This window comes from Natrix helvetica (genome assembly GCF_964273705.1).
Source record: "Natrix helvetica genome assembly, chromosome: 1".
NCBI lineage: Eukaryota > Metazoa > Chordata > Lepidosauria > Squamata > Natricidae > Natrix > Natrix helvetica.
Window position 1 is genome coordinate 310,898,018 of NC_138548.1, and position 26,362 is coordinate 310,924,379.

The 26,362-nt window shown below is 42.6% G+C and overlaps 1 protein-coding gene across 2 annotated transcripts in view; it reads left to right on the plus strand.

Moving 5' to 3' along the window:
• Positions 1–26,362, plus strand: part of ABHD6 (abhydrolase domain containing 6, acylglycerol lipase) — a 74,813-nt gene that overhangs the window by 23,859 nt on the left and 24,592 nt on the right. Inside the window, exon 1 of one of the 2 annotated variants that reach the window (XM_081939269.1) lies at positions 17,652–18,118. The exons of the other annotated variant lie outside the window; for it this stretch is intronic. The gene's annotated coding sequence lies outside the window, so the exon portion shown is untranslated. Of the gene's footprint in view, positions 1–17,651; positions 18,119–26,362 lie in introns of those variants that run through there. 2 annotated transcript variants of the gene reach the window in all.

Sequence of the window (26,362 nt, forward strand, 5' to 3'; positions counted from 1 at the left end):
GGTTGGGTCGCGAAGGTGGTTTACCCCTCGTGGAAATGTGCCCACCAGGTTTCCATGCATTCCATCAGCCTCGGGCCCTGGGTAAGGGTGGAGGGGTGGCGGTAGTTATACGGGATGGTCTAGAGCCGAGGGAGTTCACTGTTCCTCAGATATCCGGGTGTGAGTCACTTGGTGTGAAATGGGGCCCAGGGAGGCAGTGGGGTTTGCTGATTGTATACTTGGCTCCTCAGCAGCCCTGCCCAAGCTCCTCGAGCTGATCTCGGAGACGGCGGTGGAGATCCCCAAACTTTTACTTATGGGGGACTTCAACCTGCCATCGACGGGAGCAGCATCCGAGGTAGCTTGGGAGTTCATGGCTTCCATGACAGCCATGGGCCTGACCCAACTAATTCAGGGCCCCACACACGAAGGTGGTCACACACTGGACCTTGTTTTTGTATCTGAGCAGTGGACAAGTGATCTGGGAATAGGGGATTTAGATATTACCTCCCTGTCATGGTCTCCGGCTAGACTTCCCTGGCGCTACCCCCCACCGTGAGGAGGCGGAGCCAGTTCATCCAAGCTGGTACCGCCCCAAGCGCCTGATGGAACCAGATAGGTTCCAGACGGAGCTTGGGCCATTACCTGTAGCCCTGACCCGTGCTCGGTCGGAGGACCTAGTGGCCGCCTGGAATAGGGCGACGCTGGGGCCTTGGACCGGGCTGCGCCTTTGCGACCTCTCCTACGGCAGCGACTCACCCGGGCACCTTGGTATACCGAGGAGCTCAGGGTGATGAAGCGCCATAGAAGACGTCTAGAGAGCAGGTGGAGGTCCTCATGCTCCGAGTCTGACCGAACACAGGTAAGAGCCTATTTACGGACCTACCTTGTGGCATTGAGAGCGGCCAAACGTAGACATTGCGCCGCTCTTATTGCATCTGCGGATAACCGCCCTGCCGCCCTGTTTAGGGTGACCCGCTCCCTCTTGGTTCAGAAGACGCAGGGGGCACCCTTACAGGGAAGAGCAGAGGAGTTTGGAGAATATCTACAGAACAAAGTCGCTCAGATCCGAAGCGGATGGGCCCCCTCCAGTGGTCTGGACGGGCCGTCAACAGCGAGTCTTGTGAATCCACTCTGGGAGGAGTTTGACTCTGTTGCCCCCGAGGATTTAGACAGGTTGCGTGGACGGCTGTGACCCACCACATGTTCATTGGACCCGTGTCCCTCCTGGTTGGTACTGGCATCCTGGGAGGTGAAAGAGTTATTGCGCAGGTCATAAAAGTTCTTATCTGAAAGTGATTTATTGAGCATGCGTTACACATTCCAGAATTTTTTCTTCTTTGTTCGGCTGCCAGCTTGGCAGACGTAGCTTTCATTATCAAAATGTAACCATTAGTTATTTCTGTTTCATTTACTTTTTATTTTATTATTAAAGTTTGTTTATTAATTAGAATATACTTGTCAAAGACTTTTATTTTATTTTTTAATATCTCAAAAGATATGCGGAAGGGAATCAGTCTCGGTCCATTGATCTCAGATTTCCCCAGGGCGTTTTTCCCCTGACAACTTGGTAGCAGAGGATGGTTGACAACTTACCAGCTGAGATGGCTACAATTTATGGCTGTATTTTCCCTTCATGCTATCTAAAGATAACCGACTAAGCCTAATTAGCAATGTCGGATAAAAAGAAAAAAAAGAAAAAGAAAGATGGGGCAAGCACAGACGGATCAGCTTCTTCTGACAAAGAATCCATTCCCTCAGACACAGAGGAACAACAAATTCCTTCAGGTGCCGAGCCAGATGTGGGGGAAGGAGCTACAGGACGCGACATCCACGAAACGAGGTCAGTGGTTCCTCCTTCTAAAATATCTCCAGGAGATTATGAATTTTGGGGGGCCAAGCCAAAACTTCCCACTCTGCCAGAGCCACTCCATTCCCAGACCCTTGCAGATTATCAAGATACAATTAATGAATGGCAAAAGTCTAAACGGCAACTGCCGGCATAAATGTCTCTAAAAAATCCTCCCACGCAGAAAGCAAAGTTTATGAAATCTTCCCAGATGATGAGGAAGAAATGCAAAGCTATCTATATCGATTAAAGCTTTTTGAAAAATATACTAGGGAGGCGAGAGAATGCTTTAACGAAATGAAGAGAAGTAGGAGGAGCTCCCCCACTCCCAAAATGCCTGAGGACGCCATCTTTTCTTCAAAACAACAGCCTAAGACACACCCCACAGAGAAGTTCTTAGGTCAATCAGAACAAAGAGATATGTACACGTCACCGAGGTCACGTGATCCCTTTGAGCCCATTGAACTTCCGGCCATGTATAGAGGGCTGCAGCCAAGAAGTGAAGCTGCACTGCCATCTGCTGGCGGAGAAAAATTATTACAGCAAAAGATGAAGCAGTTGCACCAGATTTTTAGAGATCTGTCTATGAGTTTTACAGAAGCCCAAACTTTGCCTCCAAAGGTTAAGTCTTCAACACCCCCTGGCGGTGTCGAATCCTCCCTAGATGGAAAAAGGCAAAGCCAAAGGCAAATTCGAGGAAGCCAATTTGATGTTGCCACGCAAAGGCCAATGATGCAACCCCAGCATCCCCTGGTTCAACAACCAGATTTGCAACCAGAGCAACAAATTGTTCCGATGCACATTCCTCAGCAGGTATTCACAGTCACCCCCTTGACTGGTGAGTCCAAATTAAAGGAGTCAGGAGAGAATTATAAAGCCTGGGTCAGTGAAATTGCGCTCTTGCTTCGAAGAGAAGGCACACATTCCATGGTTTTTAATCCTCCCCCTCAGCCCTGGACGCCTGCAATGAGAGATCTCGAAAACAGAGCAATCACAACTTTACTCATGTCAATGGAAATTGAGATCCAAGGTATCTTTCCACCTGATGCAACTGCCCAAGAAATATGGGCTATTTTGGAAGATTGCTACAGGCCCGTTTCAATTGAATCTTCATGTTTGCTCATGTCTGAGTTCCATGGTTCGAAGTTGAAACCTGGTGAACGAATTGGTGGACATTTGACCAAACTGAAAAGAATGAGAAGTGAATTGAGACAAAATGGCCATGTAATCGATGATATCCAAATGATTAGCATCATCATTAACTCATTGAATTATGAATGGAAAGATGCTGTTGCAAAGATTAACTACGTGCCTATTGCTCAACGCACAGTTAACCACGTTTGCAGACTTTTAGTGGAAGACGAAGCTATCAGGTTAGCTACACCACATCTGCAACGACCTCCAGCATCAAAGGCTCCAGCCAGACGTCCCTTCCGAGGAAGAGGCTACGCTCCAAGGATGCCAAAATGCTACACCTGCAACCGTGTGGGACATGACACCCGGGATTGTCCCCAACGAGTTCCAGCTCCCGCCACGTACCAGCCCAGAGGAACAGATTCCAGAGGCAGAGGTAGAGGCGGAAGACAAGGTCGTCGTGGTCCAAGGCGTGATTCACAAGCTCCACTTGTGACACTGGCCATAACCAACGTTCCACAACCTGATCCAAAGTTCGACAGACGTCTTTTGTGGACTTTAGATAGTGGAGCAGCTGTGCACGTTACCCACAGAAGGGAACTTTTCACAGAGATGGGCGAACCAGAGCCCGAGTATCGAGAATTGTATTCCTTCACCAACCACACTTGCAAGGTCATGGGAAAAGGAACTGTTTACATTGAAGAGCTCGATACACACATCCCTGATGTTTATTATATACCTTCAGCAACCAGTAATTTGCTTAGTCAAAGTCACTTGTCTAGAGATTTAAAGTTCCAGATTCACCACCTCGAAAAAACAAGTTACTTAGTTAAAGATGGAGATATTGTTGCTGAAACCATGCTGATTGGTGGTGTTTATTACTTAAAGCCAAAGCCTAAAGGGCAAGCACAGGCAAGTATGCAAACTCCAAAAAGGCACAACGTAGACCCAGAGAGAGTTGTCCCAGAGAGAGAAAGTGTTACTGTGCCAAAGGCTCCTAAAGCCAACAAACAGACAAAACAGAAACAGATTGCTCAGAGCAAGCCTGAGGGTCCTCATGAAACTGTTAATGTTGAGAATTCACTAACTGGTAAACCTTTACATTCCAGGTGTATTCACAAGTGGCACAGAAGATTGGGGCATGCCAGTTTCCGTGTTCTTAGAAAGATGCCGGAGTTCGCAAAAGGTTTGGATCTAAAGGGGTGTAAGGTGTTTTTGGATTGTGCGGTTTGCAAAAAGGCTAAATCCAAGGCGGCTGCAATTCCCAAACACGCTACACGCCTGTCAACACGCATTTTTGATTTGGTACACACTGACATAGTGGGTCCTTTCCCACCAACACTTGGTGGCAGAAAGTATTTTTTAACAATTGTAGATAATCATTCTAGATATGGATTTGTATATCCTATGAGAGAGAAATCTGAGACCTTTCAGATCTTTAAGGACTTTGCAGCGTTTGTTTCTACACAATACCAAGTTCGCATCGCCAGAATCCAGAGTGACCGTGGTGCAGAATTCATGTCTCAGCGTTTCCAGGACTGGATGCGTAAGAATGGAATTCTTCATCAGACATCTGCTCCATATACACCGGCTCATAACGGAGTCGTAGAAAGAAGACAAGGGGTTCTACAAACCATGATGTGTTGTCTTCTAGAAGATGCCAATCTCAGTAACGCATACTGGGGTGAAGCAATCAAATATGCAAATTACATTGTCAACCGTACTTGGAGCAGTGTAATCAATCAAACTCCTTTCTACATGCTGTATGGCTACAAGCCCGATCTCAAGAACCTCCATATTTTTGGTTCATATGCTATGGTGAACACTCCCTTAAGTCAAAGAAGAAAGGGAGGTATAGTATCAAAGAGACTAAGATTTATGGGTATTGATGATAATTCAAAATGGTACAAATTCATTGATACTAAACATGTGATTGTCATTTCACAATCTGCTAATTTTGAGGAAGACATTGACTGGTCCAGGATTCATTCCAATGATCCTGAAGTTTATTTTCCTAGAGATGGTGTTCCAGATGCCACGCAGCCTGATGGCAATTCGCAGGCAGATATTCCTTCTACCAGTTCTTCACAAACTGATGTTCCGTCTTCGCAAGCCGTGGATGCTGATGCTAGCGACGAACGTGAGGACGAGGATGATGATGATGAAGAAGAAGAAGACTGGTCTGTTGCTCCTAGACGCTCCAAGAGGGCCACAAAAGGAATCCCTCCACAACGTTATTCATGGCAACTGACAAAGTCACCATTACCTTTGATTTGCAACGTTACTCTTCCTCCAGAGACATTCACACAAATCAAACAGCTTCCTGATTCAGAACAAGACAAGTGGTATGATGCAATGCAGGATGAAATGGACAGTTTAAAGAAACTTAATGTATTCACACCTGCAAAACCTCCAGCAAACAAGAAAGTCATTGGCACCCGATGGGTCTACAGAATCAAGAAGAAACCGAATGGTGAGTCTTTATACAAAGCCAGACTTGTAGCTCAGGGTTTCGCTCAACGTTATCCTGAGGACTACACAAGCACTTACTCACCAACAGTCAGAACTGAAAGTGTAAAAATTGCTTTAACCACTGCAACTATTCTTGGTTTAGAAGTTTTTCAATTTGATGTGGACACAGCTTATCTACATGCAGACCTAGATGAAGAGATCTACGTGAGAAGCCCTCCAGGATTCCGAAAGCAAGAAGGGGATACCTGGTTCCTGAACAAAAGTCTTTATGGTCTGAAACAGTCAGGTTTAATGTGGTATTTATGACTTACTGACAAACTAAATTCAATGGGCTTTATTAAGTCCGAAACTGATGAATGCGTGTTCACAAAAAGATCTAACAATGCATATGAGATAATTCTTGTTTATGTTGATGATATTGTTTATATTGGTCCAAATAAGAAAATGAGTGAGATTTTTGCTAAAAGTTTGCAGAGATACTTCACACTAAAATCTTTAGGACACATTAGCACTTATTTAGGTGTTCAAATTGAAAAGACACAGAAGGGGTTTAGTCTTTCACAAGAAGAGAAAATTGACCACATTCTACATCATTGCAACATGAAAGATGCTAGCACAACAAAGACACCCATGCAAACAGATTTTCACAACTTAACACATGAACCAAGTCCTGAGTTCGAGGATCAAACACTTTATCGTTCAGTCATTGGTTCACTATTATACATTAGTAGCTGGACCAGACCTGACATCGCACTTAGTGTTAATCTTTTATCACGACACGTAGGTAAGGCAACACAATTTCATTGGTCATGCATTAAGAAGTTGTTGAAATACCTAAAACACACTAAACACATGAAGTTATTGCTAGAACCAACACACACTGATCAACCAAAGTTGATTTGTTTTTCTGATTCCGACTGGGCGAGCGACAAGAAGTCATGCAAAAGCACTTCTGGTTACATGATGTTCCTAAATGGTTGTCCTGTTTACTGGCAAGTGAGAAAACAGAGTTTTGTTTCATGTTCATCTACTGAAGCTGAATATGCTTGTGTTTCAGATGCTTGTAACTCTCTAACGTGGTTTGATGCTTTGATCACAGATATCTGGACACGTCCGATTCGACCAATCACCGTGATGGAAGATAATGTATCTGTGGTTTATATTTCTGAGTCACATTTCACAGGTTCTAGGTCCAGACACATTGACATTCGTTATCAAAACACAAAGCAATTAGTTAAGCAAGGTTTTGTTAAATTGCAATATGTTTCTACACATGATCAGATTGCAGACATGCTTAACAAACCACTCGCCGCAAATCAACACGAGTATCTGCGAAAGAAGATGTGCCTTAATTGATGATTTGATGACGTCAGCCCAGACTAGCAAAAGAAGGGGTGTCACGATGTTAAAAAGTTTGCTAGGCCTGAACTGAATGAATTGACACTCAAGATTTAAACTAAGAAAGAGTTATTGCGCAGGTCATAAAAGTTCTTATCTGAAAGTGATTTATTGTGCATGCGTTACACATTCCAGAATTTTTTCTTCTTTGTTCGGCTGCCAGCTTGGCAGACGTAGCTTTCATTATCAAAATGTAACCATTAGTTATTTCTGTTTCATTTACTTTTTATTTTATTATTAAAGTTTGTTTATTAATTAGAATAAAAAGTAAATGAAACAGAAATAACTAATGGTTACATTTTGATAATGAAAGCTACGTCTGCCAAGCTGGCAGCCGAACAAAGAAGAAAAAATTCTGGAATGTGTAACGCATGCGCAATAAATCATTTTCAGATAAGAACTTTTATGACCTGCGCAATAACTCTTTCTTAGTTAGGCTGGCTTCTGGGCCTGGTGAATGCCTCGTTGGGGGAGGGATCCTTACCATCTGCCTTGAAAGAGGCGGTGGTGAGGCCCTTACTCAAGAGGTCTTCGCTTGACCCAATGGAGCTAGCTAATTATCATCCAGTCTCCAACCTTCCCTTTCTGGCGAAGGTTGTTGAGAATGTGGTGGCGCAGCAATTTCCACGTCACCTTGATGAATCCGACTATCTAGACCCACGCCAGTCCGGCTTCCGACCCGGACACAGCACAGAGACAGCCTTGGTCGCGTTGGTCGATGATCTCTGGAGGGCCAGAGATAGAGGTTATTCCTCTATCCTGGTCCTATTAGACCTCTCAGTGGCTTTTGATACCATCGACCATGGTATCCTACTGCGCCGGCTGGAGGGGATGGGAGTCGGAGGCACCGTTTTGCGGTGGTTCGGCTCCTACCTCTCCGACCGGAGGCAATATGTGTTGACGGGGGGGGGCAGAGATCGACCCTGAGGCCACTCTCTTGTGGAGTGCTGCAGGGGTCGGTCCTCTCGCCCCTTCTGTTCAATACATATGTGAAGCCGCTGGGCGAGATCATCCGTGGTTTTGGGGTTGAATACCATCTGTACGCTGACGACACTCAGCTGTACATTTCAACCCCGAGCCACCCCAACGAGGCTGTTGAAGTGATGTCCCGGTGTTTGGAAGCCGTCAGGGTCTGGATGGGGGACAACAGACTCAAACTCAATCCCTCCAAGACTGAGTGGCTGTGGCTACCGGCGCCTCGGTTCAGCCAGCTGACCCCATCGCTGGCCATAGGGGGCGAGCAATTGCCCCCTGTGGAACGGGCGCACAATTTGGGCGTCCTCCTAGATGCCCGGCTGTCAATGGATGACCATGTGGCAGCCGTGGCAAGGGGGGCGTTCCACCAGGTTCGCCTGGTGCACCAATTGCGCCCCCTTCTGGATCGGGATGCCCTACGCACAGTCACTCATGCGCTGGTGACGTCTCACCTAGACTACTGTAACGCTCTCTACATGGGGCTTCCCTTGGGACGCGCCCGGAGACTGCAGCTAGTCCAGAACGCGGCCGCGCGGGTTGTCATGGGGAGCTCTAGATACTCCCATGTAACACCTCTCCTGCGCGAGCTGCACTGGCTACCTGTAGTTTTTCGGGTGCGTTTCAAGGTCCTGATTACCATCTTTAAAGCGCTCCATGGCACAGGACCTAGTTACTTGCGGGATCGCATCCTCCCACATACATCCCTGCGGCCAATCCGCTCTCACAGGGAGGGGCTTCTCCAGGTGCCGTCCACTAGGCAATGCGAGCGGGCGACGCCAAGGAGTAGGGCCTTCTCTGTGATGGGCCCAACCCTCTGGAATGACCTCCCCCCTGATATCAGAACCACCACAGACTTCCGCTCCTTCCGACAAAAATTGAAGACTCACCTGTTTCGATTAGCTGGCCTGGCATAATTATAATTGTGACAACTGTTACCTCCTGGAAACATATTCTTACCTGGTTATTTATAGGGTACGGTTTTAAATTTAACTGATTTTAGGGTTTTTAGAACCAGATTTATATTCTTCCGTACAGTTCTTTTTAAATTTTTAACCTCCTCCTTATGTGTATTTATATCTGTATTTATATTTGTATTTGATACTTATTGTTTGTTGTGTGGACTGTACACCGCCCCGAGTCCTTTTCGGGAGAGGGGGCGGTCTAGAAATTCGAAGAAAATAAATAAAATAAAATAAATTCAAATGCCAGAGTTTCTGAGCCAACATTTTGGTTGCTAAGCAAGAGCGTTGTTAAGTGAGTTTTACCACATTTTACAAGTTGGCCATGCCAACCCAGTCACATGACTGCTAAGCCACTCCCACTCAGTCACATGGCTGGCAAGCCACTCGCACCCAGTCACATGGCTGGCAAGCCACTCCCACAAATCACTCCACACCTACAGAAGAGGTTCTAAATTTTTTTGAAACTCACCACTGATTTTAATGGTTGCAGATCGTCTTCAAATTACTAAGCCAGTCGCTTAGTGACCATTTGAAGTTACAGCAGATCTTCCTGGGGCTGCTTACGGTATAGTTGCAAAATTCCAACCCCTCTCATGATCACGTGATCACACATTGGGCGCTCAGCAACCAGCCCACATTTGGGGCTGTTTGCAGCCTCCTGCAGTCATGTGACTGCATTTTACATTTTTGCCCAAAATTGATATTTACATTTGGTTTCCCACAAAACTGTCCCCTAACAAACAACTTGTTTGTTTAACGAGTATGGTGTACACTTACTACCATGGCATTTGCTTATAATTGCAGGATTTGCTTAACAACTATTGCAAGAAAAGGTTGTAAATTTGGGTCAATCATATGATAACCCACTTTGCAATTTTGATGACTTACAGCCAGGCATCATTATGATTATAAGTTGAGGGTTGCTTATATTGGACATGTCAAATTATTAGCACTTATTAGCAACACCAATTTATTTTGTTAATGAGAGCCTTAAAATTATCCTTTTTTGTTCCTTCATAGCTATTTATTGTGTTAACTGGTTCTTGTTATTGCTCTTTTTACTTGGCACATTATACAATACATATATCATAATTAATCACAAAGTATGCCATGAAAACCTGCTTCACATAGCACATTAAACTTAATTAGTTGGTTAACCATTCAGTCTTGTCCGACTCTTGGTGACACATCTCCACGCTACCCTGTCAAACATAGCTTCTTTCAATTGTTAGATGTTCATCTTTGTATCAGCTTTGATGGTATCAAGCCAGCAAGATCTTTGCTTGCCCCTTCTTCTTGATCCACTAACCGGTCCTAGCATCATTGACTTTTTGGACACACGACATGGCTAAAGTAAATCAGCCATATTCTTGTGATTTTGGCTTTTAATGATGTGTCTGGTTCAGCATGATTCAGCATCTAGCTCATTAAATTATGGGTTGCATAATCTTGATTTACTAATTAAACCACAGCTTTCTGGAATCTAAGTTAACAACATTGGGTTCACACAACATGCTAAGGCATAACCAAGCAAACCATTTTGTGATTTGCCAAAAAGTAAGTCTAGGACGGGTGTCAGCAACCTGCGGCTCTGGAGTCGCATGTGGCTCTCTCATCCCTCTGCTAAGGCTCCCTGTCGTCGGTTGGCTCCACAATTGATAGGGCTTTCGGTTAGGACAGGTAGAGGAAAAAGGACACTGCGCTAGGAGGAGACTCTTTGGTGAGGGAACCAGACTTCTGGTCGGCTCCAGAATTGAATGGAGAGCTTCCAGTTAGGACCTTTGTGGCTCTTTGACTGTTTAAGGTTGCCGACCACTGGTCTAGGATTTTGTTGATTCACCTAAGCAGGGGTCCCCAACCTGTGGGCCCTGGTCCACTAACAGGCAGTGGGCTATCACAACCAGTCTCCTTGGCACATGCTCGTTCACAGCCCCACTCACCCAAAACCATCTCCTCTTCCCACCCTCCCCTCCATGCTGGGCCGCCAAACTGGAAAGGTTGGGGAATGCTGACCTAAATTATTGGATCTGTTAAACCAGAACCGTAAGTTTAAAATGACACCTGCTTGTCTTCTGGCATGAGTTATAACATTCATCCTTTATAGGCAGGTTGACTGTTGTTGCAGAGCAGCACAACTAGAAGATCCCCAGTTTAAGGAAAACTGATTTGGAGTAGGGTGGCTATGTTGGGGTCAAGAACTTTTCTTAATCATGTTTGATTCCCAGAGACTTCCTGGACAAGTCCCTGCAGCTTTTCTGGCAAGATTTTTCAGAAGTGATTTTCCATTGCTTCCTTTCTAGGCTGAGAGAATGTGACTGGCTCAAGGTCACTCTGCCTAAGGCAGGACTGACACTCAAGGTCTGCCCAAACTAGCTCTCTAGGCAACTATTAGGGAGTGCTTCCATCTAGTGGTATCACTACCCTGATCATCACAACCTTAATTTGGAAGCACTGTACAGTATTTTCCATTGGAAAAAAGTAATCGAAGATTTAAGGTGCACATTAGCAGGGCTTGTACAAGATGCTGAACCCTACACCTGGATTAATAAAAGGCAACAGATTAACATGATGTCATAGAACATACTTGGATAATGACTAGAGTCTCAAAGATTGCAGCATCACACCATTTCATTTTAATCAAGTTGGTACATACAAAAATGTTCAGAAAGTACTAAGATCAGGAAGGAAATGTATGAAAAAGAGGCTTGAACCCAAATATGAATGTGTGTGGAGAATACATCCCTATTTTTCTTTTAATTTCTCGGCTGCAGTCAAAGCTCTTTCATGTCAACATGCTGAAAAACATTCACTTTATAAGGCGGCTCTTGGCGCAGGGACTTTATATGTGGATTTCAGCTCTCGAAATTCCCTCGCTAACCCAGAAAATTCAGAGTTGTCACTTTTTGCTAAATACCATTTAGACCTTAAGACAGCAAAATGGATAACTGCCATTTTCAAAGAAGAGAAGATATAATGTATATGCACAGAAAGTGCTTGCATAAAATACATTTTAAAGATAAAGATTCTAACTTACAAATAATTATCGCTATCACCTAGCAATATCTATACCTTAACAGAATTATATCTAACCAGTGTACAACTTTTCCTGGCAATGTATTTCCCCCCCCCCCCCTGCTGTATCCCCATGATATTGTGTTCATTGCGTCTCTATCCACGAGTAAAATAGACTTGAACTCTCCTTATGGATACTGGTGTAAAGGCCATTCCCCTATCTGAGTCAATAACAGCTTCTCACTATTGCAAGATCTTTGAAAGAAGGCAAGAGTCAAAGGTACCTAAGGTATAGGCAAAAATGTCAGTGTTGGAATGTCAATAGTGCAATTAAAGCTCCACCTGCTTTTTTATGTTCATTGTGCCACACAGAAAACGGGTGGAACTTTGATCAACCTGTTATGGTTGTCATCTTGGGTTGTTTTTTTTCACTGCACCATATGAACATCCCTGAGCAGAGTACTGCAGCCTACCGCCCCCCCCCCCCATGTATAAGCACCATGGTAGGTATATGCCTTTCTCTGATTTCAACAGGTGGCATGATGAAAAGGAGGATCAGCAAAACCAGAGGACTCAGCCAATGTGTTTGCCTAAAGCAGGCTGCATATACAGAACCTGGGCAGCAATATTTAGCAGAGACCAGAAGAGATGAAGGAGAAGCAGGAGATGGACTGGAAACGAGGATAGCAATTTCCATGATGGGTGTTCAGAACTTTAATTCAGCAGGGTGTCCTAGCTTTGCACAGTAAGGAGAAGAAAGAAGAGCAATTAGAAGCAAGAGTCGAATTCTTCTTTGGGGTTGGGTATCACAAGGGAAGACACCAAAGTGCCTGAACCTGCAATGGGAGATCTAAATGGAAAAGATGGGAAACGTAGTTGGATTTGAATGGTGATGCCACATCGGTCATCTTGCCTATTTTAATCCCTCCTATGGATGCTATTGTTCGTAACTTTGGTTTCCGAAGAGTGGGGAGAACCCCAGAGAAGAGGAGGCCAAATAAGAGGTACTTCCATCAATGAGAAGGAATCCCATCCTACAGCCCCAAAGAAAATTGAAAAGGTCACTATCTTAATGTTTCCCCTGGATTGAGCCAGTTAACTGCCAGAGCTAATTGGATTAGCTTTCATTGCATTCCCAAAGTTCTCTCTGGTGGGGGCAACACACGAGTGTTGGCATAGTAGATGAGAACAACCATTCACATGTAGAAAAGCTCTGGGTTACTTTAATCAGTCAAAGCAAAAATGAAGAGAGAATCTAAAGAATGAAATGAAGAGCTTTGAAATACATTTTTATTTCCCATAATATTTCATATAGCATTTGGAATACTGTACTAAACTCTAGTGACTTCTAGGAAAGCAATGACAAACTGAAGAGTGTGGCTGATGACCTCTTCTCCAGATTAAGGGGAGCACCTGGGATCTCTCATAATTCTCCATACAGATGTTCCCCACAATGAGACCATAAAACAACAATTTCTGGTGAGTTTTATAGCCATGGAAGTTTTGCCCAAATTGCATTTTGTTCATTCACTTTTTGTCTTAATAATTTAACTGATATGACTTTTCTGAATACCAAGTATCTTGAGAATTATATTGTTTTATTATACTGGATGATTTTCCTTCAATTCTCATGGAAAGAAGTTTCATGTAAGTTCAAGATTTTAAAGGAAAACCTACTGTTTGGAAATAAGCAACAAAAGAGATTAGAACATTGATTTTGGAGTATTTTAAATAGACCAAGGGGCCCACATTATTGCCTAATTTTATTTCCTAGATAGTAAATAAGATTTTGAAGTAAGATATTTTCTGTGGTTTATTAAAATCCTATTTAAAAATATATTTTGAATTTAAGTGTGAAAAATGTTTCCCTGGGAAAATGTGGATTGGAGAAAAATATAAGAGAAGACCTTAAAAGTTGGGTACTAGAGGCAATGAGAAAGAACTAAAGAGTATAATTAGTATAATTAAAGGAGAAGGCCCACATTATTTTTGTCACCCACCCCCACTGAGAGAGAGAGAGAGAGAGAGAGAGAGAGAGAGAGAGAGAGAGAGAGAGAGAGAGAGAAGGGAGGAGAAGATTAAAGGATCATCTTAAGAGAAATATTCTTCTTGTTGTGAGGCAAGCTTTTCTTGTTTGAAATTCATATTTTACAAAACATTGTCACCACTGTGAGCTCTCACTATTAAAAGTGCATGTTAAAACGTGTTTCAACTTACACTTTGAATATCAGAGAATTATTTCTTATCCAAGTCCTTGATTTTTGAAGGACATTTTGTACTTAGTTACCTGATGATTAAATAACCACAGGCAGATTTGCATAGGCATGAGATTGTGTTCATATGATGACTGACTTAGACATGGAGTGTCAGGCTTGCCTCCATCAATAACCAAGAAAGAAAACTCCCAACTCCATTGTTTGTGGAATTAAAGATACTTTTACTGGTTATGAAACGATAGCAGCGAAAGAAAAACAGCATCTAAGTCAAAAAGGCACGAACAAGAATATATCAAACGATTACCTAGCACCCTCCCCCCAATTACCCAACTCTGCTATTGTATTTGATTTGGATCAAAGGCATTTTCAGAAATCCATATTATAAGACACTATTGATAATTAATAAATCTTATGAAACCAAAATATGTACAATTAGCCTTATAAATAGTTGTTAACAGTAAATCAATTTGGTACAGGAATTTTAAAGAATGAATGAAATAAGGAATCAAAAGATTCTCATTTTATCTAAACCATGCACACCTTAAAGTCTGTATCAAAACATATTACGTGTCTTAAACTACACCTTATTAAATAAAATGTAATATTTTGGACTTGTGCTTTTATAGAAAAGGTATGAGAACAACAATTGGACTGTTGGAGATCATAATATTACTACATTAAAATGTATTTTGTGATCCTCTAAGATTGTTGTATTTCAGGTGGAAGCCACTACATATATATTGCATTTTCTGGCTTTGTGATTCTGTGATAAGGAGACCCGAAAGAAATATAATGAACGATAGATTAGCAAAGAAAAAAAACCACAAAAAACCTCCACCCCCCAAAAAAAACCCTGCAGGAGATATTACAGCTGTCTTAACTATAAACTGTTATGTAATTGATGAGGCAGAATTCTTCAAAACTATTCAGGAAGGTAGGACAAATAAGCTAAACAATTAATTCCCACAACACTGTCAAATTACCTAGTAGGGCTATATTACTATTATCTTTCTCATCTTTTCTATTATCTACTATTCTATTTCCTTATCTTACGAGTATAACTTTATTGTTTTTGTCTTATGATTTATATTAATTGCTTTATTTAGTATCCTAATATGATTTATGTTGCTCACTTATTTAATTAACTTATGACTAACACTAATTGTTGTATTTAATTATTTATGTTGAATGTATTTTATGATGATTATGTTCAAGATTATATGACTTGTTGCTTGTATGTACACTGAGGAATTTGGAGACAAATTCCTTGTGTATCCAATCACACCTGGCCAATAAAGAATTCTATTCTATAATGAAAATTTTCATTGAAACCCAGGAACAAAGACCTAATGGTAGGAGACATTCAGCAGCGTGGGAAACTGTTTCAAGCGATGGGGACATGGCTGAAGAAGTTTAGGTATTTAAGATAAAACCAGCTGAAGTACCATTCTCTGAGGCTCTTTGCAGCCTCAAAGGTCTGATAGAAGTTTCCTACTGTTTTGAAGTGAGAAAAAGAGAAAAGCTATGAAACAGGTATATTTCAGTACAAAAAAGGCCAAATTCTAAAAGATATTCATGTAAATTGCTGCACCATTTTTTGTTGATCATCCAATTAACAGCTTCATTTGGTTGCCAAGATGATTTTCTAATGTTTCATACTCAAAAAGCTGCCTTAGCCAATAAACCAAACGTCTCATTTTTTTTCATTTTTCGTAAGAAATATGTTTGCACATTTATAGGATGAGATTTACAAAGAACGTTTGTATTTTTAGCATGTTTAATATGGAATTAATTTGTATGCACAAGAATGTTTTGGTGCTTTTTTCCCCATTAAATATTCTTTAATGGAGGATTATGGAAAAGTCACTAAAAACCAGCTTAAACTTTGTCCCATTGATTCTTTTTATTCTTAAAATTTTTAATAAGTTTTACAATTATTACCCCCCTTACCCTTCCCTCTTCCCCCATCCCTCTCCCCCCTTTTTTATTCTTAATTTTTTAAATAAGTTTTACAATTTGTCCCATTGATTCTTATCTCCTATTCCATTACAGGCAGTTCTTGACTTACAACAGTTCACTTAGTGACCATTCAAAGTTACAATGACACTGAAAAAAGTGACTTATGACCATTTTTCACACTTACAACCATTTGCAGCATCCCCACGGTCACGTGGTTTACATTCAGATATGAAAAGGACAGAATATTTCCCCTATAAGGGAGGCAGAAACTCCGTCCCCTACCTTTGTCAGTGGGCCTCCTTCAGGCAGAGCAGTGGTGGGTTCCGGATCCTGTGTGGTGCAATGGGGTTGGTGCAATGGGGCTGGGCATCACTACATGAACACACGCAGTGCACACATGTGTAATTACCGCCCCGTGATGCCCCGCGACGCCTCTGCGATGGTCCAGCTGCTCGGTGGAGTGTCACGGAGATGCCGTACATGCCGTATGCATGCATGGAAGCCCTGAAAACCTCAAATACCGGTAAGGAGGTCGGGTGGGCCGGCGGGCCCTCCAGAGCACCATACTGGAATGGTACCTGGTGCTCCCAGCAGGCACCAGCACACCCATACAGGGGCATACCGGTCATAACCCAGCACTGAGGCAGAGCCATAGTAGGACTTGCCCAAAGCCCTTTCATTACATCATCACCTAGCAAGCGTCAATCAAGCCTGAGACTCAAAAGACAACCTACAAAGTTATCCCTGCATGGCTCCATGGAAGTCTGACAACCACTCAGAACACAGTGATGCTGTTCATCAATAAAAACCTTCTTTCCAAGAAATCCAGTGTCATTTCCCCCACTTGGAACTGAACCCAGATGGACATTTCCAACACATATGAAGAACAGTTACAGGAACTAGGCATGTCTAGTGGGAAGGAGGACCAGGAGTGACATGACAGCAGTGTTCCAATATTTGAGGCACTGTCTCAGAGAGAAGGGGGTCGATCTGTTTTCCAAAGCACCTGAAGGCCAGACAAGGAATAATGGATGGACACTGATCAAGGAGAGATTCACCCTAGAAATAAGGAGTTTTCTGACAGTGAAAATTATCAAACAATGGAACAGAAGTTGCCTTTGGAAGTTGTGGGTGCTTCATCACTGGAAGTTTTCAAGAAGAGACTGGGCAGCCATCTGTCAGAAATGTTATAGGGTATCCTGCTTGGGTGGGGCGGGGGCGGGGGTTGGACTAGATGGCCTACAAGATCCCTTCCAACTCTGTTATTCTATGATTCTAATATTTCACCTGCCATGCTGAGTCTGTGATACCCAGCTTCAAATGATTTTTTTTTTTTTTTGCTTTCCATCTCATTGAAGCAAAATGCTCGAAATTAGTACTTCACTGACTTCACTGTTTGGGCTCCATTCCCTGGGGGGGGGGCAAGCCCAACTGTGGGGCTTCTGAGAAGACAACCCTAAGATTTTGCATTGAAAATCAGTGCAGCTCTTCAACCACCGAGAACCAGGACTGCAGCTTTAATGTGCCCATTCCAGCTCCCGACTTTCATTACAATTATTCATGGGGAGCTCTTTGCTTTATCTTTGTTGTTGTTGTTGTTTGCAAAGTTGTGTCCGACCCTTCTCGACTCCCTGGACAACGTTTCTCCAGGCCTTCCTGTCCTCTACCATCCTCTGGAGTCCATTTAAGCTCATGCCTACTGCTTCGGTGACTCCATCCAGCCACCTAATTCTCTGTCGTCCCCTTCTTTTGTGCTCAATCTTTCCCAGCATTAGGCTCTTCTCCTTTCTTCCTTCTCATTGTCTTATCTATGGCGAAATAAGGAAGCTGACCCGAAATTGGATCCCGGCGTTAAAAAGCTGCCAGGCTACCTTGAATTTGGCTCAAAGCCAAGCCCATCTGGATTTATTTTGGGATGACATGCTAAACAACAGAACGGAGACGGGAGGTGGGTTTTGAGATCGTCATAATTACCTATCGCGCTAATGCCCGGCCTCCCTACCACAGCACGTCCATCTCTCGTCTTTAACCAACCCGCTAGCCTTTTCTGTCGGAGGGTGGAGAAACCACGCGCCAGCCTTTGCCTTGAACACACTGCGAAGCGGAAAAAGACCGGCCGCGGAGCAGGTTATTCGTGGGGCTGAAGTCGCTGCAGCGCCCAGGTAGATTGCCGGATGCAGGGTGGGCACGGCGGGCAGCCCCCTCTAACGGAGGTCTCCGCAATGCAAAATAGGGAGCGGGGGAGGCCGGCTTGCCTACGGTTATAGGGACTCACAAGCAGCCACTGCAGCGACGGGAGGAAGCAAATGGATGAGACCGAGGCGGCGCTTGGCGGCGAGGGATGCCGGAGCGGATGCTGCACCACTGGCTAGGCGGATTAGCAGTGTGTGTGGGTTTTCCCCGGGGAGTAAAGGAGCCTGGGACCCCCGAGGCCCGGCAGCCGCCGGCAACCCTCCTTGGGAAGCCGGGCCGTGGCGGTGGGAGCTGGTTCCGAGTTCCCTGAGCTTTTCCTCCCGGTGGCCCGCCGGCCATGTCACCTGCGTTTGGGTCTATCGCGCGGCAGGGTTTGGCGGCGCTGCTGGATGGATTGGCGGAGACTTTAGGCCCTTTTCAGATTCATCCATCGGCCTTCAAGGGTTAAAGATGCCAAGGCTGACGCGCCAAGGGATGCGATCCTGTCGCGCGAAGGGGTGGGGGGAACCTAATTCCCAATAAACGTCGCTCGTTAAAGTCTGGCTGGGCCTGGTAGCAGGCGCTGCTTTCCTTCTGAACAGCAACTGTGTATGCAGAGGTGGCCTCTGCCTTAATGCGTGCTTAAAGTTGCCAAACTGCTTGGAGATTTGAGAGAACAAAATCGGACGCAAATCAATTATAATAGGAAATAGTTAAAAAAATGGACTCGGAGAATGCGGAGGGATTGTCTACCTAACCCGTGTCAGTGAAACCAAATAACTTGCTGGGCAGATTTTTTATGAAAAGAGCCCGTCAAAGTCCGTTCCTGCATCACACAGCCATACTGCATTACAACTTCCAATAGTATATGAGTTCAGGGTTGAACTGTGGAGTCCTTGGTGCTCTCTAGTCTTGCTTGTTTGCCTACAGGCTGTTTCCTTACCCAACTATGGAACCATCTTTGATAATGATATCTCTTTGTGTAATGAAATGTCTGACCACAAACCAAGCTCAGAAAGCCTGGAGGATTTCTCATTACACCATCTCCTTACCTTACTTGGAGGGCATTGATTTATGAACCTGTTACGTTTAAGGAAGAAAAAATGTCACATACGGTAACTCTGTTAACAGACTTAATACATATATAGAAATAGGTCAGCGGACCTGTATGTATTTTTGTATCAGACACAATTGGCAGAAAGAATTATAATACCTAACTTATTCTCAGAACATTGGATTGTGCTTCCATTAAGAAATGAGTGCAAAGTCCCAAGTATCACATTATCTTTAGCTTCCCCAGCTTAGTTGAGATAAGCAGGTCTGCAGAAGTCTTGGCAGTTGGAAACATTCCAGCTTGCTTTTTAAAGATATTGCTGCCATGATATTATTTTGCATTTAATATGGTTTCAAAAACGCAGCACACACTAGATTGTAGGGTTCAGAGATGGTGACTTTTCTTGAAGTCATCACACAACAATTTATGTGGGAAGGGAAGTTGATCTTCCTACTAATAGTGAGACCTGCACAGTTCCATGTCATTTAAATTTTTTTTTAAAGAGGAAGAAATTAGATTAATAATGTAGAGTATTCAGTATAATAATCTCTTTTATTTTCCATGTTGCTCCTCTTTTTAAAGTTGTTTCACTCAGTGCAAAGATTATAGCTGTGCCGTGTTGGTGTTGCTTGTAGTTAATCTGCAAAAGTGTGAATACCCAGTGTGCAAACTAATCACGTAGCTGGCATATACAGTACTAAAAATTAGACCTAACGGAGTAGTATAATTATAGTGTAATGTGTAAAAACTTGTAGTGTAGTTACAATTTTCTGCATAGATTGCTGGATGCACCTGCTGTGGTAAGATAGCTTCAACGGTAGCATAGCCCTAAGTAAGTGACATTGAGTTGGTCACGGCCACCTAGCCAGTCATTAGGGCAGAGAACGGGTTGTTAAAAAAATTGCAGCCCACCACTGCCAAAAACATTTTATCAATCAAAAGTTGATCTTTAGTGCCTCTGTTTTTTCTTTTATTTTTTTTCCTGTTCTACTGGAAGGATATTTTCTTCTAAGTAATCTTGGATGTTGTCTGCTATTATTTGAGTGTGAAAAATGTAATATTGTAGGTGAGCGTGTTTTCTCTCTAGTTTCTGGGTGTTGTTCATTTCATTGGTTTTTTTTAAATTATCTATTTGCTCCTTGTACAATATTTTATTAAGCTGTTTAGCTATAATTAAATGTAAACTACCGTATTATTTGGAGTATAAGACACACCTTTTTTCCTCAAAAAAGAGGCTGAAAATCTGGGTGCATCTTATACATCGAATACAGCATTTTTTTTGCCTCCCGAAGCCCCGCCCCCTTCACCAAAATGGCCGTGGATACCCTTATGGAGGCTTTCAGAGAGCTCCTGGGGGCTGGGGAGGGGAAAAATGAGCAACAAATGGGCTATTTTTTGCCTCCTCAGCCCCCAGCAGCATTCTATAAGCCTCCATAAGGCTATGCATGCAATTTCTTTGACAAAAAACAGCCCGTTTTCACGAAAAACGGGCCGTTTTTTTGCTCTTTCCCCCCTCCCAGGAGCACTCTGCAAGCCTCCCCCCAAGGCTATTCATGCCTTTTATTTGAAAAAAAAATGGGCCTGTTTTTGCGAAAAATGAGCCATTTTGGGGAGGTTTGCAGAGTGCAAAAACGTTTTTTCCCCCTTTTGGAAAGCTCTTTAGTTAGAGTGATTGATGAGAATTACATTGATCAAGTGCTGTGCCAGCAGAAACAACTCTTAGGTGCTACAGGTTGTCAGTGATTTCCTTCTGCAGCACATGGATAAATACACCTGGAAAAATCTACCTACCTACCTACTGTATTTCTCTCTCTCTCTCTCCCTCTATCTACCTACCTACCTACTCTCTCTCTCTCTCTCTACCTACCCACTGTATTTCTCTCTCTCTCCCTCTCCCTCTCCCTCCCTACCTACTCTCTCTCTCTTTCCCTACCTACCTACTGTATTTCTCTCTCTCTATCCCTCTACCTCCCTACCTACCTACTCTCTCTCCCTACCTACCTACTGTATTTCTCTCTCTATCCCTCTACCTACCTACCTACTCTCTCTCTTTGCCTACCTACCTACCTACCTACCTACCTACCGTATTTCTCTCTCTCTCTCTCCCTCTATCTACCTACCTATCTACTCTCTCTCTCTACCTACCTACTGTATTTCTCTCTCTCTCCCTCTCCCTCTACCTACCTACCTACTCTCTCTCTCTTTCCCTACCTACGTACTGTATTTCTCTCTCTCTATCCCTCTACCTACCTACCTACCTACCTACTCTCTCTCTCCCTACCTACCTACTGTATTTCTCTCTCTATCCCTCTACCTACCTACCTACTCTCTCTCTTTACCTACCTACCTACCTACCTACTGTATTTCTCTCCCTCTCCCCCTACCTACCTACCTACCTACCTACCTACCTACCTACCTACCTACCTACCTACTCACCTACCTACGTACTCTCTCTCTCTCCCTCCCTCCCTACTGTATTTCTCTCTCTATATCCCTCTATCTACCTACTCACTCTCTCTCTCCCTACCTACCTACTGTATTTTTCTCTCTCCCTCTCTATCCCTATACCTACCTACTTTTTAAAAAATTTGCCTCTTCAAAACCTTGGTGTGTCTTATACTTCGGTGCGTCTTATACTCCGAAAAATATGGGTAATCAGATATTTGAACAAAAAGACACGATTATTTTCAGATGTTCTGTGTTTAGTCCTTTTCACTCAATGTTTAATCTTTTCTGCTCTTATTGATAGTTTTCCTCTGTAATTTTTGTTAAATTCATCTTCAGATGCAGCATTTTTATTATAGTCTTTTTGAATTTTCCATAGACCTTTCCAAACCTGGATTACTTTCTTTGTGTTTGGTTCTCCATATTGCCATTTATACTTCGGTAGAATTGTCTTATTGAAATAGCTTGTTTTGCTTAAATTGGATGATTTGTGCCTCATAGTATTTAACTTTCCCCACTACTGTTATTATGTTTTGCTTTATGTTTTCCAAAGGTTCTTCTATTTTTCTAGTGAATCTCTACCTGAATATTTTATTCCTGAAATTAATTTTCTTTGATTTGCTAATAATTGTTCAGTGGTACTTAAGTCTGGCTAAATTCTTTTCCAACACTCAAACATTCACTTTAAGTATCCCTGCTTTGGTGGTTTTGATTTATAATTGGCCGTAATGGTGTGATTTTAAAACATGGTATACTTCCGTCTTGCTGTGATTGTTGTTCTTCTGATAATCCTACAGAGCTAGAAGCTCTAGTTGTTGAGTCCTGTTGTCCACTTGTCGACAGATGCTCAGGAACTCTTAACAACTGACACAGTCCTTGTTCACTCTGGCAATGTTTCATCTGGTATAGGATTCTTTTTCTGTTTTCTTACCATATTAAATGATCGTTGAAGATGCTTAGTCTGACTTTCCACTAAGACCTGTCTGACATGAATACAAATTGTTGAAATCTTGTGTTATAGTATATCAGATTTAACAGTGGTTGTAAAGAAGAAAGTGTAGATAAAGGATGTTGCAATACCAGGAGACAAAAGAAGAGTAGACAAAGAATTGGAGCTCACAGAGTACGAAGACCTGAAAATTGAAATGGAAAGATTATGGCATAAGATAGCTGCAATGGTACCAGTGGTTAATGGTGCATAATTATACTACCCATCACTTAATACCCCAGGCTTAACAATTGTTGATAAAAAAGACAAAAATAATAATCTGGATAATCGACATGGCACTACCTGCAGACAGCAAAAGAGACGAGAAAAAACTGGAGAAAATAATGAAACAAAGACATTAATTTCCTGAAGAAAGAAAAAGGACTGTATGACCAACCACAATAATAACATAAAATAGACAAAGTAATCGAAAATGAAGAAGCCAAAGTGCTCTGGAATTTTAGAATTCAAACAGACTTGTCATATAACACCCCAGACTTCACATTATTGATATGAAAGATAAAAAACTCTGGAGAGTGGATGTGGCAGTATCTAGAGGCAGCAGCAATCATTTTTTTTTACAAATATAAAGCATGTTACACTGCAGGTAGTCCTTGATTTACGACCACATTGAGCCCAAAATTACTGTTGCTAAGTGAAAAAGTTGTTAAGTGAATTTCTCCCCATTTACGACCTTTCTTGTCACAGTTGTTAAGTGAATGATTACAGCTGTTATGTTAGTAACACGGTTGTTAAGCGAATCTGGCTTCCCCATTGACTTTGCTTGCCAAAAGATTGCAAAAATTGATCACATGATCAAACTGCAGTGGGACACTGCAACTGTCATAAATATAAGTCAGTTGCCAATCATCTGAATTTTGATCAAATGAGCATGGCAATGCTGCAAGAGTCGTAAGTGTGAAAAATGGTCATAAGTCACTTTTTCAGTGATCTTGTAATTTTGAACAGTCACTAAATGAACTGTTGTAAGTGGAGGACTACCTGTATCCCTATATAAAATTGTGTAAAATTCTCTGAGATTTATTAGTTAAAAATATTTTTGGAGCCTAGAGGGCATAACTTTGTTGCCTGTGTTCATCATTAAACACAAATTTTAATTTCAATCGGTGATTAGTGAAAATAATATCCCGCCCCCATTTAATTCACCATTCCCTGAAATCCATCCAAAGAGTACTCCAGGTGAAAGCCTCCTGATACAGTAACTTTTATCCTGGTTTATTTGTTCATATCTGATCAATAAATGTAATTACACACAGTTCTTACAACAGAAAAAAATCTAAATCTAAAGACCAAATTAACCTGTTCACTCCAAATTACCCTGTGATATATTTAAACTTCAGGTTGCTGAACATACAGGTGGCTGTGCAAATGTAACATATCCTGAGCACTGGACAAGAAATCGCTAAAGCAGTGTTGTGTTGTGTTGTGTTGACTGCAATCAGAAAATGATGCCTGTTCTCAGGCTACAAGGAGTGAGGAAATATTTTATTAAAAGAAAAGGAAGATAATTCGTTAGAAAATATCAGAGTGGCAACAAGGGCTTATTGTGGGTTAGTTGTCCTTTCTGCAGTTGTATTTTTAGTATTATTCTAAATGCACTTAGGGTTCTAAATGCATTTGAAGTCATGTTTCCTTTCAGCCAGATGCATTATGTCTTCTCTCTTTGTGATATTTTTTACTCCCCTTTTGTTGAAGTCTCTTTTTATATTGGAGATTTACAGCACCTCCATAATTTACAAATACAGACTTAAACATAAAAATAAGCTTATAAATATGTAGCAAATCTGACTTAACTAGGCTTCCAGAAAAAGCTCATTAATTTCCCAAAGTACAGTATATCTCTGTTCAATCCACTCCACTTTTAGTCTCCCATTCAGTTTGCCATCTGGTTTCAACTCTTTCTCTGTTGCTCTAAGCCTCCAGAAAACGCTGCTTTCCAAAACACGGAAGAGGGTTCCAAATTACCAAGAAGTATTTGTGTTGCTTTTTTTAACCTGTTGACTATTTACAGGGATTAGACATACACTATGCTCTCCTTGCTTACATGTTGTAGATTGCCATAAATTGGAATATTATAGTGTGTGTGCACATAAAATATTGAATAACAAGACGTCTCTGGTCATTGGAAAGGCCCAACGGAGACTTCATTTCCTTAGAGTCCTGCGAAAAAAATCAGATGGAACAACGGCTGATGACCTCTTTCTATCGGTCCACCATAGAAAGTGTCCTCACATATTGCATGACAGTATGGTATGCTGGTTTAACAGGAAGACACTACAGAGAGTGATCAATTTGGCACAAGAAACCATTGGTTGCCCTCTGACACCACTGGATGACATCGCCAGATCTCGCTGCTTTAGCAGAGTAAGGAAGATACTCTGAGATGATTCACACTGTGGTCAGTGTCTCTTTGCACTTCTTGCTGCTTTAGCAGAGTAAGGAAGATACTCAGAGATGATTCACACCGTGGTCAGTGTCTCTTTGCACTTCTACCATCAGACAGAAGACATCAAAGTATAGCCAGCCGAACAAACAGGTTTAAAGATAGTGTCTATCCTTGGGCTGTGAGACTTTTAAATACAACCACAATCACTCCATGCACACGCTAGGTTTTTATTTCTTTCTTTTTTCGTTTCTGTTATAATTTTGCACCAGTGAGGTTAAAACCAATTTCGTTGTATTTAAGTACAATGACAATAAAGATTATACTTATACTTAGACTAGAAGACTTCCAAAGTCCCTTTCAACTAATTTTATTATGTTCTTTCTAGGGCAGTGATAGCTAACCTTTTTGTTCCCCCATGCCGAAAGCGTGTGCATGCATGCGACAGCGCACACATGCGTGCCCACACCCATAATACAATGCATGTGTGACACCCCGTGTGCTCCCCACCCCCTGCGCATACGTGCACGACTGCCCGCACACTCCCCCTGCTCCCTGCACATGTACGCATGACCTCCCCGCGGCCCGTTTTGGATCTAGCAGACCTTCTTGAAGCCTCCTGGGGCCAAAAATGGGGTGGGAGGACACAGGGGGGAGCCCTCCCGCTCTCCTGCATGCTGTTACAGGTGTTATGTCTGCCCATGCAGCTTTATTCCTCTCGAGCATTCATTTCCATTGTTCAATGATGCATTAACTGCCTCTCTAGGATTTACCTCTATCTGCTCCTGTGGGGCACTTCCTGTTGGATGTTTATAGTTGTATTTTTGATGGCTTGTATAGTGTTTTAACTGCATTTTGATTAAACAACACATGCTGCAGAGACCCCAAAATTAGTGGCCCGGTGGGAGGTGGATGCGAATGCGCAGTGGAGTTAATCTGGGGTGCCAGCTCGTGTGCCGGCAGAAAGGCCTTCGCGTGCCACAGCTTCGCCATCACGGTTCTAGGGAAAGAAAGAATTAACTCAGACCTCCATTTGAATCATTGCTGAAAACCTGAATGTGATAAACTATCCTCTGGGTAGTTACTGGATGTAGTACAAGAAGCAAAATGGGATGGTTTCGCCTCCCTAAGGCCTTCATTCCTGTTTTACACTCTTCATCCCTGAAAATGAGCATCCACAAGTTATCCCTCCATTTTTTAATGGCGCCAATATAATGATTTTGGGAGACCTTCTAAATCTATGGCCTTTAGAAGATCATAGAAGCCAAGACAGTCCCCTGTCTTTTAGAAGTTGCCTGTGTCTCTCTAAGGAAACACTCTTGAAAGGCTTGCATTAATCTAGA